Source organism: Polypterus senegalus, chromosome 12 (genome assembly GCF_016835505.1).
Source record: "Polypterus senegalus isolate Bchr_013 chromosome 12, ASM1683550v1, whole genome shotgun sequence".
Lineage (NCBI taxonomy): Eukaryota > Metazoa > Chordata > Cladistia > Polypteriformes > Polypteridae > Polypterus > Polypterus senegalus.
This window is the reverse complement of record NC_053165.1, coordinates 137,675,951-137,693,670: the sequence shown is the minus strand read 5'-3', so window position 1 is coordinate 137,693,670 and position 17,720 is coordinate 137,675,951.

Below are 17,720 nucleotides of genomic sequence, written 5' to 3'. Positions count from 1 at the left end.
ATGAGCAGCTGTTTCATTCGCTTCACTGAGACACAACATGGACGGCTATTTTTCTTCTGTTCCTCACTTGGTACATAATATAAATCTTTGCAATGACCCCGCTCTTGGTTTCATCCACCTGCGCTTTGCCTGCAGCAAAAGCAGCCACCAGGGTTTTCTCTTGCCATTCTTTAAAAGTACGCTGAACGTGATACAGTTAACAACAATGCTGCCTGTTTGCGGGACAATATAATTAAAAAAGGAGAGTAACAATTGACTTAAGCTGAAAGAAATTAAACTAGGAGCTCAAATTAACACTTGAATGTTCAGTACATGTTTATGGAAATTTAATTATGTAGATTTTTTGTTTGTTAAACTGTAAATATTTACAAACTTGTAAACGCTTCTAATTTTTATTAGGAATAATTATTTCTCTTTCAGTGAGTCATTCATTTCAACATCTTCTCATCTTAGAGAGCAGAACATTTGTTAGAGCTGCTGCTTATAGCTCAGTGTTATGGATTTAGATCCTGGATGGAGTCACAAATGACTGCAAATCTACCCATGATACTAACGTCATAATAAAGTTTGCAGACAACACCACTGTCATAGGCCTGATATCCAATAATAATGAAGCAGCCTAGAGAGAAGAAGTTGAGAATCTGGAGAGTTAGAGCTACAACAACAACCTTGCACTCAGTTCCAGGAAAACAAAGGAACTGATCCTGGTCTTCAGGAGACTGAACTGCAGTGGTCACCATCCCATCATCATTAAAAGCGAAAGGGTGGAGACAGTCCAGAGCTTCAGATTCTTGGGAGTCCACATCAGCCAGGACCTGTCATAGACAACAAACACGACAGCAATGGCCAAGAAAGGACTTCAGAGGCTCCACTTTCTGAGGAGCCTGAAGAAAACACAACTCCCACATCAGCTGCTTGTTAACTTTTACACATGCACCACAGAGTCTGTCATCACATAGTGCATTACCCAATATGGTACTCTGGCTGCAGAACAAGAAGACCCTTCAGCGTATCATCAAAATGACTCAGAGAATAACTGGTGCTCAGCTACCATTACTATCCGCTTGAAGCAGCAGAAAAGCAAAGAGCTTATTTGTAAAGATCCAACCCACCTCGGCCAAACCATTTTCACTCCTCTGCCCTCTCACAGGCCCTTCAGAGCCCTGCATGCCCACAGTACCAGCCTGAATAACAGCTTTTACCCCAAAGCAGCCGATTAAATGCATTGTGATCACTTTCTATAACAGAGACCACCACTGATTGAACTGAACATCTGCATCAACCACACAAAGACACACTTATGCATGAGCCCTGTGGAACTCATGACCATTACATTGACTGTAATCTTCACTGTGACTTCATTTATCATTTATATATTTATACTTATATGTTTGCCTTTACGTTTACTCTGTGTATATTTGGAATTGTTAATAGTATCTGTGCTGCTCAAAGTTTCTATCAGCTCAAACCAGTCTGGCCATTCTCTTCTGACCTCTGGCATCAACACGGCATTTTTGCCCAGAGAATTGCCGCTTGCTGGATATTTTCCCATTTTGGACCATTCTCTGTAAACCCTAGAGATGGTTGTGTGTGAAAATCCCAGTAGATCAGCAGTGTCTGAAATACTCAGACCAGCCCATCTGGCACCAACAGCCATGTCATGTTCAAAGTCACTTAAATCTCCTTTCTTCCCCATTCTGATGCTCGGTTTAAACTTCAGCAGATTATCTTGACAATGTCTACATACCAAAATGCACTTGGTGACATGTGATTGGCTGATTAGATATTTGTGTTAACAAGCAGTTGAACAGGTGTATCTAATAAATTGGACTGTGACTGTATATTCTGGGGAACAGCCCGGACACAAACAGGCAGACACCAATGTTTTACCACCCAACACATATTTATTTATTTATACTTATTTACAGTGAACACAAACACAACCCAGTACCGCAGCACCAAACACCCCAAAGTCCAGGCCTCTTCCAAACACCTTTCTCTTCTTCTGACCGCCTCCTCTCCTCTCCTCCAAGACTCTGTCCACTTCCACCTGACTCCAGCCATTGAATGGAGGGAGGCGGCCCCTTTTATCCCCACCCGGATGTGCTCCGGGTGCCTCCTGATAATCTTCCGCCGGCACTCCCCAGTGTGGCGGAAGTATCGGCTGCACACCCAGAAGCACTCCGGGTGTCCCTGGTCTTCTCCCCCAAAGCAGCACTTCCGTTTAATTTGAAAAAAAGAGAAACTTCAAAACAAAATACACACTCAATGGTGCTTCAAAGATGGGATAGTTGCCTGTAAAATCACTCTTGTGGTGTTCTCAAGAGTCTCTGTCCAGCGAGTTTAAGTCTAAAGAGATGCCACCTTCTGAGACTGTCTCCCTTTCATACTGGGGCAGTTTCCTGAAGGTTTTCAGGGAAAAATGAGACAAGACTGTTAGTGACAGTGCCTTCTCTTTTCCCAGGGTGGTACCACACAAAGTAGGCAGTCCTCTGGCGCATGCCTGTCTATATATATATATATATATATATAAGTAGCAAAAGTATGTTCTAGGATTAGCAGTTACAGTAGTTTGAAGGTGAAATTCGAGTCAGGTGTTTTCAATCAATGAGATGACAATCAGGTGTGAGTGGGCACCCTGTGTTATTTAAAGAACAGGATCTATCAAAGTCTGCTCTTCACAACACATGTTTGTGGAAGTGTATCATGGCACGAACAAAACAGATTTCTGAGGACCTCAGAAAAAGAGTTGTTGATGAGGCTAGAAAAGGTTACAAAACCATCTCTAAGGAGTTTGGACTCCACCAATCCACAGTCAGACAGATTGTGTACAAATGGAGGAAATTCAAGACCATTGTTACCCTCCCCAGGAGTGGTCGACCAACAAAGATCACTCCAAGAGCAAGGCGTGTAACAGTCGGCGAAGTCACAAAGTACCCCAGGGTAACTTCTAAGCAACTGAAGGCCTCTCTCACATTGGCTAATGTTCATGTTCATGACTCCACCATCAGGAGAACACTGAACAAAAATGGTGTGCATGGCAGGGTTGCAAGGAGAAAGCCACTGCTCTCCAAAAAAAGCATTGCTGCTCGTCTGCAGTTTGCTGAAGATCACGTGGACAAACCAGAAGGCGATTGGAAGAATGTTTTGTGGACGGATGAAACCAAAATAGAACCCTTTGGTTTAAATGAAAAGCGTTATGTTTGGAGAAAGAAAAACATTGCATTCCAGCATAAGAACCTTATCACATCTGTGAAACATGGTGGTGGTAGTATCATGGTTTGGGCCTGTTTTGCTGCATCTGGGCCAGGATGGCTTGCCTTCATTGATGAAACAATGAATTCTGAATTATATCAGAGAATTCTAAAGGAAAATGTCAGGACATCTGTCCATGAACTGAATCTCAAGAGAAGGTGGGTCATGCAGCAAGACAACAACCTTTATATATATTGTGACACAGGAGTCATTGTCTTGCACCTCAAAACACGAGGCTGACTCTCAGTACTTTAGCAAAACCACTCTCCTATACACAGACACAGCAAACGTGCTTAGTCAGTGCCAAGTAAGTGACCAAGTTATACTGTTCCCTGCATTTCCAATGTCCCTTATATCACCCATAGCTCAATCTCGATCAGCTCGTAGTTGTTTCCATGGCACTATGCTACTGCGCTGTTAACCTGTGGTTGCCTCGGCTATGGGCAAGCAGTCCTCCATAGACACGGCAGTTGCATTTCAGCATGTTGTCCCATTGTGGGGGGATTCCTAAAGGAGTTCTAAATCCTCACAATCTATACACACATACACAAAGGACTGAGAAAGTGCTCAGAATTGTCACTTTTGGCATTTTTATTTAATTGTTGATTCAATTTTAAATTGATAAATTTGCCATTTTTGCTTATCAATTTACAATCAATAACCCATAATGTCAAAGTAAAAGCTGGTTTTTGGAAATTTTTGCAAATGTATTAAAAATAAAAATCTAAAACCTCCATTCCCATAGATTTCCAGACCCTTAATTTAGTACATTGTAGAAGCCACTTTGGAGTGGCACAGCAAAGGGTCTGAATACTTATATAAAAAGCGATTTCAAAGACAAGACAATGCTGAAATGGTTTTGGGACATGTCTCTGACTGTCTTTGTGTGGCTAGGCCAAAGTCTTGACTTATACCCCATAGTGTACATCTACGGTGAGACTTGACGATGGTAGTTTACAGACACTTCCCATCCCATCTAACGCACTTTGAAAGGATCTCCTTGGAAGAATGGGATGTACTGCCAACTCCTGGTGTGCAAAGCTTGCAGTGTCTTACCCAAGAAAAATCAAAGCTGAAATTGCTGCTAAAAAGGGGCTTCTACAATGTACTGAATTATGGGTGTGAATGCTTATATGAAATAGAGATTTCAGTTTTGACTTTTTAATAAATTTTCAGCTTCCTGTAAAGATGTTTTTACTTTGTCATTTTGGGGTATTGAGTGTAGATTGATGAACAAATCCATTTAAAATTAAATGTACAATATAATAAAGTGTCTGAAGTTTTTGAAACCACTGTATGCACGCGCACGCGCACACACACAGACACATACACACATACATAGACTAAGTGACAGAACACATCTAAAGCTGGACTTGCAGCAATATTGACATGGGGCTGATCATCAATCTTCAAAGCATTTATAAAATCCAATTGTATTTTATGTTTAATTTGGAATTAATTACTTAAAAATGACTTTTTTAAAACTTTTTTTTCTTTTGGTACCTCCTTTAAAGTAGATGGCACGAACCGGAAGGGGAGAAATGGGCGAGGTGACACCCCTTTCACAAAGTTTTCAGCAACCCACAGACAACGAACCGTTGATTGTGATGAAAAATAGATGTTAGGATTTCTCTTTCTATTTGAAAAAAGAGACATGCAGACTTCACCGCCACCTGCTGTGCACGTATCTTCCCTCCAATTATCAAATAAGTTAATTATCCCCCAACTGGCCCCAACTAACATAACAAAAAGAAACTTAATTGCATCTGCGGGTATTAAACAATTAGAGCAGATAAACACAACGTATGGCAAGCGATTTGCCCTGGCATTTACTGCTGTCAGAGCTCTTCCTAATGTAGTGATCAAGTGTGTAATTGTTTGAAGCAGAAAACAAAACTAACACAGCGATATGCGGCACATATTACATTAACGTCCTGATTAGCACAAAATGCTTAGTTAGGTAGTTAGTAACTGTCTGTGGTGTGGGAGAGAAAAACTAGAAAAGCAATATGGCTTTGTGATGATACCTAATGAAGAAAGAAAATGATTCATGATTACAGATTTCAAGCCACAGGCCTCTTGTCTTTTAAATTGTGGTATGTTTAGTAATCAGTCTCAGTCAGCAAAAGCAGCACACAAAAAAGAAAAACACGATTATAATAAAAAGTTATCCTTATGAATAAAGATAGAGTATTAGAAGTACAATTTAGCTGTAAGCTGAGGATTTGTTTGTCTTCAGTATAATTTTTTTTTTCATTTCTCGACCGATAAATGCTTTAAGTGTGTGATTGTCAGGTAGCAATTCAGAATGACAATCCTATGCAAAATCAACCTGCAATTAAGACTTTTGGCAAAGCTGCAAAATGGTCTGCAAATTGTATCTTGTAATTATTTACTGTAATGCAGCTGTGGGCAGCTTTTATCTTGTGTAGTTTCTAAAGCAAAAAGAGAGATTTTACATTTATAAAAATGGCATTTTTCTATACGGTACCATTATATATATTTGTGTCATTTGCATTTCATTACTTACTTTAACTGTTTCTCACAATCTGTATTAACTCAAACATTTTGCTATACTTTTATTTTTATGTTTAATCTCAATTGCCTCATTATGAGAAAAATGCAATATACATATTGTCACTCACTGTCACACTCGTGCGCCTAGGTGACACCTTTAAGTCAAGGCTCTGTAAAGGTACAAGTTTCCATTCTGGGATGAGAGGCGGTGCTCTCACTAACCTTTACTTACCCCTTTGCCTGCAGCTCGGATGGATCCTGACCACGCCCAGAGCTCTGGAAGACCCTCCTCTTCATGGCTGATTCAGCTTCAAAGATGAAGAGTGCGTTCAATCTAAGGGACCTGTTGGAGGAAGAAGGACTAACACCAAAAACAGAAAGAGAAAGAAAATAATGGAGGAAATAATAGCCTGCTTTTGTTTTGTTATTAAAGGGGATTGCCAGGCTAGAAACCCCAATCCTTGCTCCTGTGTATATATATATATATATATATATATATATATATATATATATATATATATATATATATATATATATATATATATATATATATATATATATATATATATATATATATATATATATATATATATACTGCTCAAAAAAATTAAAGGAGCACCTTTTAAGCAGAGTGTAGCATCAAGTCAATGAAACTTCTGGCATATTGATCTGATCAGTTAAGTAGCAGAGGGGGTTGTTAATCAGTGTTAATGAAATAAACAATAGGTGCACTAGAGGGGCAACAATGAGATGACCCCCAAAACAGGAATGGTTTAACAGGTGGAGGCCACTAACATTTTTCCCTCCATCTTTTCTGACTGTTTTGTCACTAGTTTTACATTTGGCTACAGTCAGTGTCACTACTGGTAGCATGAGGCGATACCTGGACCCTACAGAGGTTGCACAGGTAGTCCAACTTCTCCAGGATGGCACATCAATACATGCCATTGCCAGGAAGTTTGCTGTGTCTCCCAACACAGTCTCAAGGGCATGGAGGACATTCCAGGAGACAAGCAGTTACTCTAGGAGAGCTGGGCAGGGCTGTAGAAGGTCCTTAACCCATCAACAGGACCAGTATCTGCTCCTTTGGGGAAGGAGGAACAGGATGAGCACTGAAAGAGCCTTACAAAATGACCTCCAGCAGGTCTCTGGTGTGAATGTCTCTGACCAAACAATCAGAAACAGACTGAGGGCCCGATGTCCTCTAGTGGGCCCTGTGCTCACTGCCTGGCAACATGGAGCTCGATTGGCATTTGCCATAGAATATCAGAATTGGCAGGTCCACCACTGGCACCCTGTGCTTTTCACAGATGACAGCAGGTTAACCCTGAGCACATGTGACAGACATGAAAGGGTCTGGAGAAGCCGTGGAGAACGTTATGCTGCCTGTAATGTTATTTAGCATGACTGGTTTGGTGGTGGGTCAGTGATGGTCTGGGGAGGCATATCCATGGAGGGATGCACAGACCTCTACAGGCTAGACAACGGCACCATGACTGCCATTAGGTATCAGGATGAAATCCTTGGACCCATTGTCAGACCCTATGCTGGTGCAGTGGGTCCTGTGTTCCTCCTGGTGCATGACAATGCCCAGCCTCATGTGGCGAAAGTATGCAGGCAGTTCCTGGAGGATGAAGGAGTTGATACCACTGAGTGGCCCCCACTCTTGCCAGACCTAAAACCAATGGAACACCTCTGGGGCATTATGTTTTGATCCATCCGACGCTGCCAGGATGCACCTCAGACTGTCCAGGAGCTCAGTAATGCCCTGGTCCAGATCTTTGAGGAGATCATCTCATCAGGAGCATGCCCCCTCTGATGTTGTCAGGCATGCATACAGGCATGTGGGGGCTATAAAAACTACTGTGTACGATTTTGAGTTGCTGCAATGAAATTTCGGCACAATGGACTAGCCTGCCGCATCATTTTTTCACTTTGATTTTTGGGGTGTCTTTGAATTCAGCCCTCTTGATAATTTTCATTTCCATCAAAGGATGTGACATCCTTTCGCTCCTAACACATTACCCAGTCCATATCAGTAGAGATATCCAGCAGGATTTTTTTACCATTGAGATCTGATGTGTTTTCACATCATAAAAGTGTTCCTTTAATTTTTTTGAGCAGTTTATATTGAAACATGACTTTGTAGAACAAAACAATCTGAAATATCTCAAAATGTATCTATATCGTCAAAAGCCATCATAATTCCCCTTAATTTTAAAAGAGTACATGTTAATATAAGTGTTTTAGATTTCATTTTCGTCTCTGCTTTCAATTATCTTGTACCTAGAGTCTCATGTCTACATTTTAATGTGGTATGTTGTACTAAAGTGATATAAACAATCACCTGATATGACAGATTTCAGCTGAAGTGTGCAGGCCGATTATTATTTTAATAACACATTCCCTTCTGCCTACCGCTCAGGGATAACAATGGCACACAGCACCTTGTATTGATCAGGGATTTCAAATCCATACTTAATTCCTTTGTCATTGTCTGTGATGGAGGAAAAAAGTCTTCACACAGACAAACATATGAAGCAGAATAAGAAAGTGAAACATGTATTATTATATCTCTTATGTCTTCAAAACCTGCTAAAGAAAACCACTCTCCTCAGTTTCAAAGAAATATTTTATGAGCAAAATTAATTGGTAGCTTCATTAAAATTCACAGATCAAAGGAACTCATTATTGTGTTTCAAATCTGTTTCTTTTCAAAATGCCTTTACAAGTACATGTTTTCTGCGCTGGGCTGGCGCCCTACCTGGGGTATGTTTCCTGCCTTATGCCCTATTTTGGCTGGGATTGGCTCTAGCAGACCCCATGACCCTGTAGTTAGGATAGAGCGGGTTGGATAATGGATGGATGGAAGTACTTGTTTACTATCTTTGTGTGTGAGACTGAGACAAGCAGGAATACTGGCTCATGGTGCATATGTGAAATTTTTAGTTAAAGATATAACAGAAAGTACAATATCATATTCAGTTTTACACTTTATGTAAGGATGACTGAGACAACCCAATTAAGCAATTACAATCAACATAACACATAAGTGAAATGGCAGAGGAACACCACTGGCACCAGCCCTTGACCGCCCACCTAGCCCTAGCTAGGTAAGGGTGACAAGTGCAAGTAAAAGGAGCCTGATCGGTGTCACATACGTGCTCATGGGGGACAGTTTAAAGGCTTGAGTAGTTGTGTTTCTATGCAGGAACAGGGGTTGGCAACGCACCCTAAATATTTATCCTTTTGTTCCTCTTCAGACCTATGGAAGACCCTGTCTCTTAGAAACATCACTTCAGTATCCAGTCCCATCAACCTGCCTCCTAAAGACGTCACTTCCTCTTCCTGTCCCCCTGAGCCCACCTCTTCCTTTCACCTGACTATATAACAGCCTTGTGCTTATTTGCTACCTCAGTTCTGTTTTGGACTCCCATCTGTAAAGATCACTTTCATTAATCTTACCTGATTGTCAAGGATGCAGGGTGGCTACCGCAAACCTTTTTTTTGTACCTCTGCTTCTTATTTTATAGCAGTTTGTGGTAATGTGCCTTACTGGCATTACCAGCAATTAAATAAAATTAGTTAAGTGTCCTCTACAGTGTTGAGAGGCATTTGTTTGGAAAAAAAAGGACAAAAAAGTATAAAGAAAGGAAACTTGCCTTTTTCTTTTCTTTAGTGCAGAGAGACGTCTTCGCTGATGATATGAGCGCCTTTTGGGGAGCATCGTGGTGGGTCTCGTGTAGACTGGAGAAACGGCCCTGCCATTGACCAGCCGGGATGGCATTGTCGGTCTTCCACTCCTGTGCGTGCCTCCCGTGACCTCATAACTCTACAAAAGCAAAAGAAAGTGCGAAGCGCCTTAATATTAGTTTGCCGGGGTTTAGAAGAGGGATCCCGTGTTTGCAGTTGTCTGGGCAGTAGCTCAGAAAAGAAGGAAAAATTTAAAAGTGCTTACTTTAACTTAAGGCAGTTGGGCAGTTCTCGTCTCAAAGGCCGGCACAGCTATGCGTGTGCGCGCGCCAGCTGCTTGAACTTTTATAGTAATTGTGTGGGACAGGAGACGCCACCATTCGCAGACGCGTTCACGTCATCGCGTGCCCGTAGTGGGATGACGTAGAGCAGTTTAATTGGTTGGCACAGGGAGGCCGAATACAAAAGGGAATTATGGCCTCTAAAGGGGGTCTTCTTTCTAGATCTTGCTAACAGAAAGGTACTTAGTTGAACTCTGCTTTGATTTTACCAAGCACTACAGCTTGTGCCTTGATTATTGTAAATATTTTTTTCTTGTATATATATAGTATATATATATATATATATATATATATATATATATATATATGTAGCCCTAGGCTCATATAATATAATATTCCCCTTAATAATGTTTATTGTTTGTTTTTTTTGTTTGTTTTTTTAAAAACAAAAAACAAAGTGAGTTTTATGTGGTTTTCGGAGGCTTTAGAGCTCCAGGTGGTGTTCACGTGAGAACCTGTTGGACGCGGAGAGAAGAAGAAGCAGGGAGCTGAAAAAAAGTGGGGGTTGTGAGTTGAGCGAGAGAGGCAAACGAGTGGGGTTAGCCTGCGAAAAGGCACAGGATACTTGGGGATAGCACTCCAGGAAAGGTCCAGGAGACAAAAAACAAGGGGGTTATGCCAGTCACAACTTCTCAAAGCTGCAATGCCTGCTTTTTAAGTCCATTTGACCAACTTTGTCTGCTGCAGAGCTGGTCAGCCCATTAGGTGACACATACAGATGCCTAGGGTGCTGTCATTTGAAGGGCACCATTTGTGAATGTTATGGAACCTGCATCCCGGAAACTAAGGGAAATGGGTTGTCAAACTCTGATGAGTTGGCTCTTCTACCAACAGGATACTGTTTATGAATGTATTTTATTTTTAAGTAATTGACAGTAATTGATGCTTGCGAAAAGTCTGAGGTAGAATTTTGTTGTCTCTAGCTTCTATAAATGTTACTAATGACAGTGGAGGTAACTTAGTTGAATTTTTTTAATAAAATTCCACTGGGTGGCCGTCAAGTCCTGCTGCTTTCCTTTTTTGGAGTGAGTATAGAGCATCTAGTAGTTCTGAGAGTGTCAGAGGTCTGTCCGGCTCTTGTGCCCTAAGAGTATCTAGCTGTGACATTTGTATTGAGTCAAAAGATCTCATCAGATTGTGTCTCGTCTTCTTTAAACTTAGAAGAATATAATGACTTATACTACGCCCTAAATGTGTGGATTTAATTTTTATGGTCAATGCTTTTATCTCCATCTGCTTTGGTAATTTCTGTTATTGCATTGTTTCCTACTTGTGGATTTGTTGACCTAAGATCTGATTATCCTTCTCTCCGTGTTCATAATAATGATATCACAATTTAAGGACAATCTGTTCCATTTCTTTTGCTGTCTTTTGCTGAGGTTACATTCTGATCATAGAGCCTGTATTTTCCTGTAAAGTGCCTAATTTGGAGAACAATACCTAAATGTGCAGAGGCACGTTTTAGGGTGTATAAGGAACAATTATGACATACTGGGTTGGTTGAAAGACCTTTCACAAAATTTTTGAGGGGTGTAAGGTAAAGGCAGTGCTCAAATTTAAATTGGGTATGTTTGTAAATAGGACTTTTTGAGGAGAGGGTGATAGAGTTAATAAGGTTTTTCCAAGATGGTGTCACAAACATGCGATTGAGAGGCAGCTAGAAGGCCTGAATAATAGTAGTACCACTCCAGAACAGGGGATGGTGAGCTGCACTAACTCTCTCTCTCAATCCTCTGCAGACCATCCACGGGATGGTCCCACTAGGTTCCGGCTCCATTGATGTCGTCACTTCTGGTACTGGCGCCATTGATGAAATCACTTCCAGTACCAGGGTCATTAAAGTTGTCACTTCTGGTCCCGAAGATGTCACTTCTGGGTGTGGTGCCATTAAGGACATCGCTTCCGGTCCCAATGACCTCATGTTCTCACTGCCAAATCAGGTCTGTTTTGGACATTGTACCATTCACAACTCATCAAAATTAAAAATTTTGCAGCCAGGGATATTATATGGGTGGCTGCCCCAAACCTTTGATGTTTCCTGTGTCTTATTGTGACAATGGTTTAAGTAGTAGGGTGATGTATCATGTTAGCCATCATGGCTTCACTCAGGGAGGTTTGGGAAACCAACCAACAGAAACCAACAGTAAACCAACAGAAAAGGCTGCATCTTTTTGCTTCCAGAAAAGATGTAAAACATGTGTTCATATTAATAATACAGATTGTGTAGTCATACCCCACTGACAAGAACATTGCATAACTGGATCATTCTCCTGCAGATTATCTAATGTGGTCTACCTAACCAAGTGTATAAAATGTCCCAGCACTGCACTCTGTTTGGGAGGAACTGGACAAACACTCCACCAAAGAATGAATTTACACAAGTTCCACAGTAAGCATTGCAATAGGAATGTTCCTGTAGGAGCTCACTTTAGTAGCAATGGAAACTGTAAGAAGGACTTTAAAGTCACAGCAGCACTTACGGGTAACTTCAAAACACAACAGGAGAGAAAGCAATGGGAAGTTAAACTGATGCTAAAATTTGACACATTACATACAGCGTGCTTTAAATAGAGACAAGAGTTTTTTGACCAGATATGAGGACTATTTACATCTCTCTGACTGACCCAGTCGATTTGATTACAGGTCCATACTGTAGGAAAACTCATCAAAAACTTTAAAAGACTTTGCTGGATTGTTATCTTATCAAAGATCTTGACTGTACATTGTTTTCCTCTACTGCTAAATGAAACTTAGGCCTTATCCACACATACCTGGATATTTTTTAAAATGTGAGTTTTCCTCTTTTTTTTTTTTTTAAATTCTGTCTATACTTGCATCATTTTTTAAAAAATCTCCATCCACATGAAAACATAAAAATCCAGTGTCAAGAGTATGAAACTGGCATAGATAACAAAGAGAATGTCATAGATTAATGTCTATCGCTCTTTTGTTTCTAATGTGTGTTCAGCATGGAATTTATGAAAATACAGGCATCAGGAACAGTACCTGGCCATTTCACTACATCAGTAAATGAACACTTGTAATCACAGGTGGCTTGCATGTTAAGAGAAAACCTCCTGTTTCTGTTCAAATAACCTTGGAATTTGTGGATGGCTGATTTGTTTCTACTTTTCTTTCTGAGTCTCGGTTAAATCCTCCTACAAGTTCCTCTCCTTTGGACTCAGTGACAAGTAATTGTATATACACACGGCCCAAATGGACTGTAATTGCTTCACACACTTGCATTACTATTTTAGAAACCACCTGTCCTGACACCCCAAAGGCATTTGTGGCCTTGCTTAATCTCCCTTCATCTGCTAAATGGTAGAGTATGCAAGCAACGTTCTTGACAACACTGACAGGCGATCTCATTACATTTGTTTTTTCTTCAATGTGTGGGCGAAGCAGCTTACTCAAAGACAACAGTGATGTCCTTGACAAATGAAAATTCTCTCATCATTCTTCAGCAACAACAACTTCATTCTCAAAGTTGTTCCACAAACTAGAGGTCCTACTGGGTCTCGTCCAAAACCAGTGACGTTTGGCGGCTGGGTCTGTGTCGTTGGAGTGTTCGATATAACAGTGATCTCCTTATTGCATTCTGACCCCTCTATTGCTCAATATAGTGATAAAGCAATTGTACGTTTAAATGGACAAAGTTAACACCAGCACTACTTTAGCTACGACCCCAATTACACAAAATCACTTTCATGTAAAGAAAAAAGATAATGGTGCACAGAGGCGGCCTTAGGGGAGTGCAGGGCCTAGGGCTGACCAACCCCACGCGGGCCGGTTACGTCAAATGCTGTTACCAGTATGTGTGGACTGTATAAACTTGAGCGCAAATTTAATCAAAATAATGTTAACATACATTGGATTTTCTCATTAGAGTATTCAGCTAATATTTTGTAAGATAACATGTGGAATTTACCAAAATATAATGATATAATCTATTAAAAAGTGCACCACTATCTCTTCCACTCATGGCGTCAACAGCGATACGGCTAAACCAGTAATAAAACGTTGCTGCGCCTTCCACTACCAAACATTTCCTGCACTGTTTTAACTAGGCCTATTGTAGCAAACTGAACCAAAGACTCAACTAAGAAACGATGGTAGGCTCTACGGACACGAATGAGTCATAAGTGACAAGCCATCAGTTGTTCCCAAGTCAAACCAGAAGCCAAACCAATGACTAATGGGCTATGCCTATTTTAGAAAGGGATTATATTGATGACACTTTTCGGGTGATGAAGGTGGACTATGGAATTTTTTCAAAGAAGTACATGTACAGAATTTGAACTTGAAGAGGAATTTTAAAAGGGTTCCTCTTAGAAGAGAATATAACTTGACAAATCTGCTTGAACGGGACACATAGACCTCAAAAGCAGGGCACCCTTAGGCATGGGGCCTGGGGCAGACGCCCCACTTGCCACCCCCTAAACGTAGCTCTTGATGGCGCACATACTGACGTCAATCAAAGAAGATATCGATGAACTGTCTGATGTTACAAGTCAAAAACTCTGTTTTCCTCTGTTTACTTGTAGTTTCTACAAATGTTCACCCTGACAGGAGTTTTTACAAAGGTCTGTTTTCAGGGACCTAAAATGCCGTTTGCATGTGGACAAAAGGCCAAAATACATATAAAAAGCTTTATTTGAAAAAACACTAGGGTATGAGCGGGCATGGTCTTAGGCTGGAGATTTCTGTTTATTTTTAACACTAAAAATGACCCACTTAAAGGTTTTCGAATGCTGTTTCTTTCCTAATGTCTCTATAAACACAGAGAACTCCAGTTTCTGCACTACAACGTGCCTGAAAAAGGGCCCTGAGCTGCCTCGAAAGCTTGCATATATCATAATTTGTTCAGTTAGCCAATAAAAGGTGGCATTTTGCTTCACTTCTTATTGCATGGCAGTTTAATAGATAATGGGATTCTCCACTGCCAGATTCGATGCAGCAGTAGAGAATTACATGGCTGTCATATACTGGAACACTGTTAAATGCTTAGGATTTCTTAACAATATATTGATATATGCGCCTACTGTAAGCCCAATATTTTGACACTTCTCAATAGGATCATAGAGTTTTGAAAGTGAGAGTTCACTAGGGAGTATTTTAGCTATTTACGGTGTCTAGATTTTAAAGATACCAAACCAGAACTCACCAAACATGGAGGCAGTACCAGAATAACAGGCGTGCCTCATATTGATGTTAATGTGCCCAGCAGAATTAACTGTGATCAAGAAGGTTAGGATAAATACAGTGGATTCACAAACATTGTAAATACTTTATTTTGTTGTAGATTTCATTTTAAATGGTCAAATTTGTCACTTTTGCCTATCTATGTACAAGTGAAAATATTTTTAATTAAGGTTTCCAAATTTATTAAAAATCAAAAACTGAAATTTCTCATTTCTGTAAGTTGTTTGACCCTTTGCTGCGGCACACCAAATCGTGCTCAGGGGCATCCTGTGTTCTTCGATTCTTCTTGAGATGTGTCTAGAACTTGATTGGAGCCCAGCAGTGACAATGTTGGATTGACTGGACATCATTTAGGAGAGAATACACCTTTGTATAGAAGGTCCCATAATTCACACTGCATGAAGTCCAAGGAACTCTCTGTAGACCTCCATGATCAAACTGTGATGAAGCATAGATCAGGACAATTGGATATAATCATTTCTAAAGCTTTGAGTGTCCCCAGGAACATAGTGAACTCAATAATCGGTAAATGGAAGATGTTTGGAACCACCAGGGCTTGTCCGTAGAGTTGGTCATTCGACCAAACTGGATAACTGGGCAAGAAAGGCTTTGGTCAGGGCAGTGATGAAGAACCCAAATGCCACTCTAACATAACTTCACAAGTCCTCTGCTGAGATGGGAGAACCTGTCCAGAGTGATGCCCATCAATCTGGCGCTCATGGTAGAGCCATAGTTGTGTAAAAGATATATGAGAGCATGAGGAAAAAAGACTTTCTGGACAAAAATTGAATTTTTTGGATGGAACTTCAAACACTTGATCTGCTCATTACCTTCCTAATACCATCTCTGCAGTGAAGCATAGTGGTCGCAGCATCATGGTAAGAGGTTGCTTCTCATAGGCAGGGACAGGGAGATTGGTTAGAATTTTGGGAATGATGAATGTAGCCAAATACAGAGAGGTCCTTGAGGAAAACCTGCTGCAAAAAGCACTCCACCTCAGACTGGGGTGATGGTTCACATGTCTGCATGGCAATAACCTGAAGCACACAGCCAAGACAGCACTGGAGTAGCTTCAGGACAAGTCTCTGACTGTCCTTGAGTGGTCCAACCACACCCCAGACTTAAACCACATAGAAAATCTGTGGAGAAACCTGAAGATGGTAGTTTACAGATACTTCACATCCCGCCTAATGCAGTTTGATTGGATCTGCCAGAATGGGATGAACTGTCAAATCTTGGAGTGCAAAGCTTGCAGAGACTTACCCAAGATGAATCAAAGCTATAATTGCTGCCAAAGGGACTTCTACAAAGTCCAGATTTAAGGTTTTTATATGAATGAGAGATTTCAGTTTTTGATTTTTATTAGATTCTTAAGCCTTTCTGAAAACATGTCTTCACTTTGTCATTATGGGTTATTGAGTGTAGATTGATGGGTACAAATGGCAAATGTACTCATTTCAAATTAAATCTACAACTCAGTAAAGTGTGCAGAAAGTGAAGGAGTCTGAATACTTTCTGAATTCACTGTACCACAATGTGTGGAGTACAAGTCAAGGGAGATTATGCTTAAGTCATATAACACACACTCAAGAATAGCATTTGGGGATGACAAATGGTGCGACTGCCCCAGGCCCCACACCTAAAGGGGCCCCGCTTTTGAGGTCCGCATGTCCCATTCGAGCAGATTTGTCAAGTTATATTCTCCAGTATACAGTATATATATTTGAAATGCTTCTAAAAGGAACCCTTATTGCATATCGAGACTCAGAGTATACTTGCAATTTGGGTACTTTTCTAGAAGAAGCACTGGTAATTTCTGCATGACACAGCATCGCATTTCACACTGTTGTGGTATTGTCATGAATTATGAATTGCACTCTTTTAATAGATTATATCATCATATTTTGATAAAGTCCGTGTGTTATCTTGCAAAAATTTAGCTGAATACTGTAATGTGAAAATACAGTGTATGTTAACATAATTTTCTATTAAATTCACGTGCAAGTTTATACAGTCCACACATACCAGCAACAGCGTTTGATGTTACCGGCCCAGCGTGGGGTTGGTCAGCTCCAGGCCCCACACACCCCTAAGTCCGCCTCTGCACACACTAGTGAAGCCTCGCCCAGACTACTGCAGAGAGCGGATCAGCGAGCGGAAGCAGAGAGCGGAAGCAGCGAGCGGAAGCAGAGCGGATCAGCGAGCGGATCAGCGAGCGGAAGCAGAGAGCGGCGGCGTCTCCCACAGGCACGTAGCCCTTTGAAAGCACACGAGCAAGTTCACCTGAGATAAAGCCGGCAGCTGACCAGTAGAAATAACCGGCAGTGAGAAATTAAAGTCGATCGCTTAGCGGGTGGTGGAAACTTAAAAGCGACGGTGATTCAGCTCAACACGGAAAGCGCAGAAGCACCTATAAAAACGGCAAAGATGACTTCAACATTTAATGTAAGTTCTATCTGCTCTCTGCCCATCGAGGGCACGTTTATATGTTGTGTGTCCTGCAGTATGTACAGCTCAGGTTTTCCGGCCGACAGTGCAGATAGCTTCACCTGCCAAAAATGTTTAGTTAATTTAGAGTTGGTCGGGAAAATACGCGAATTGGAGGACCGCGTTAGGAATCTGATAGCGATTAGGCAAACCGAAAATTGGATCGACTCGGTTTGTTTAGACAATTCGGCTACATCTGATTCGGCTTCAGTCTCTCCAGGT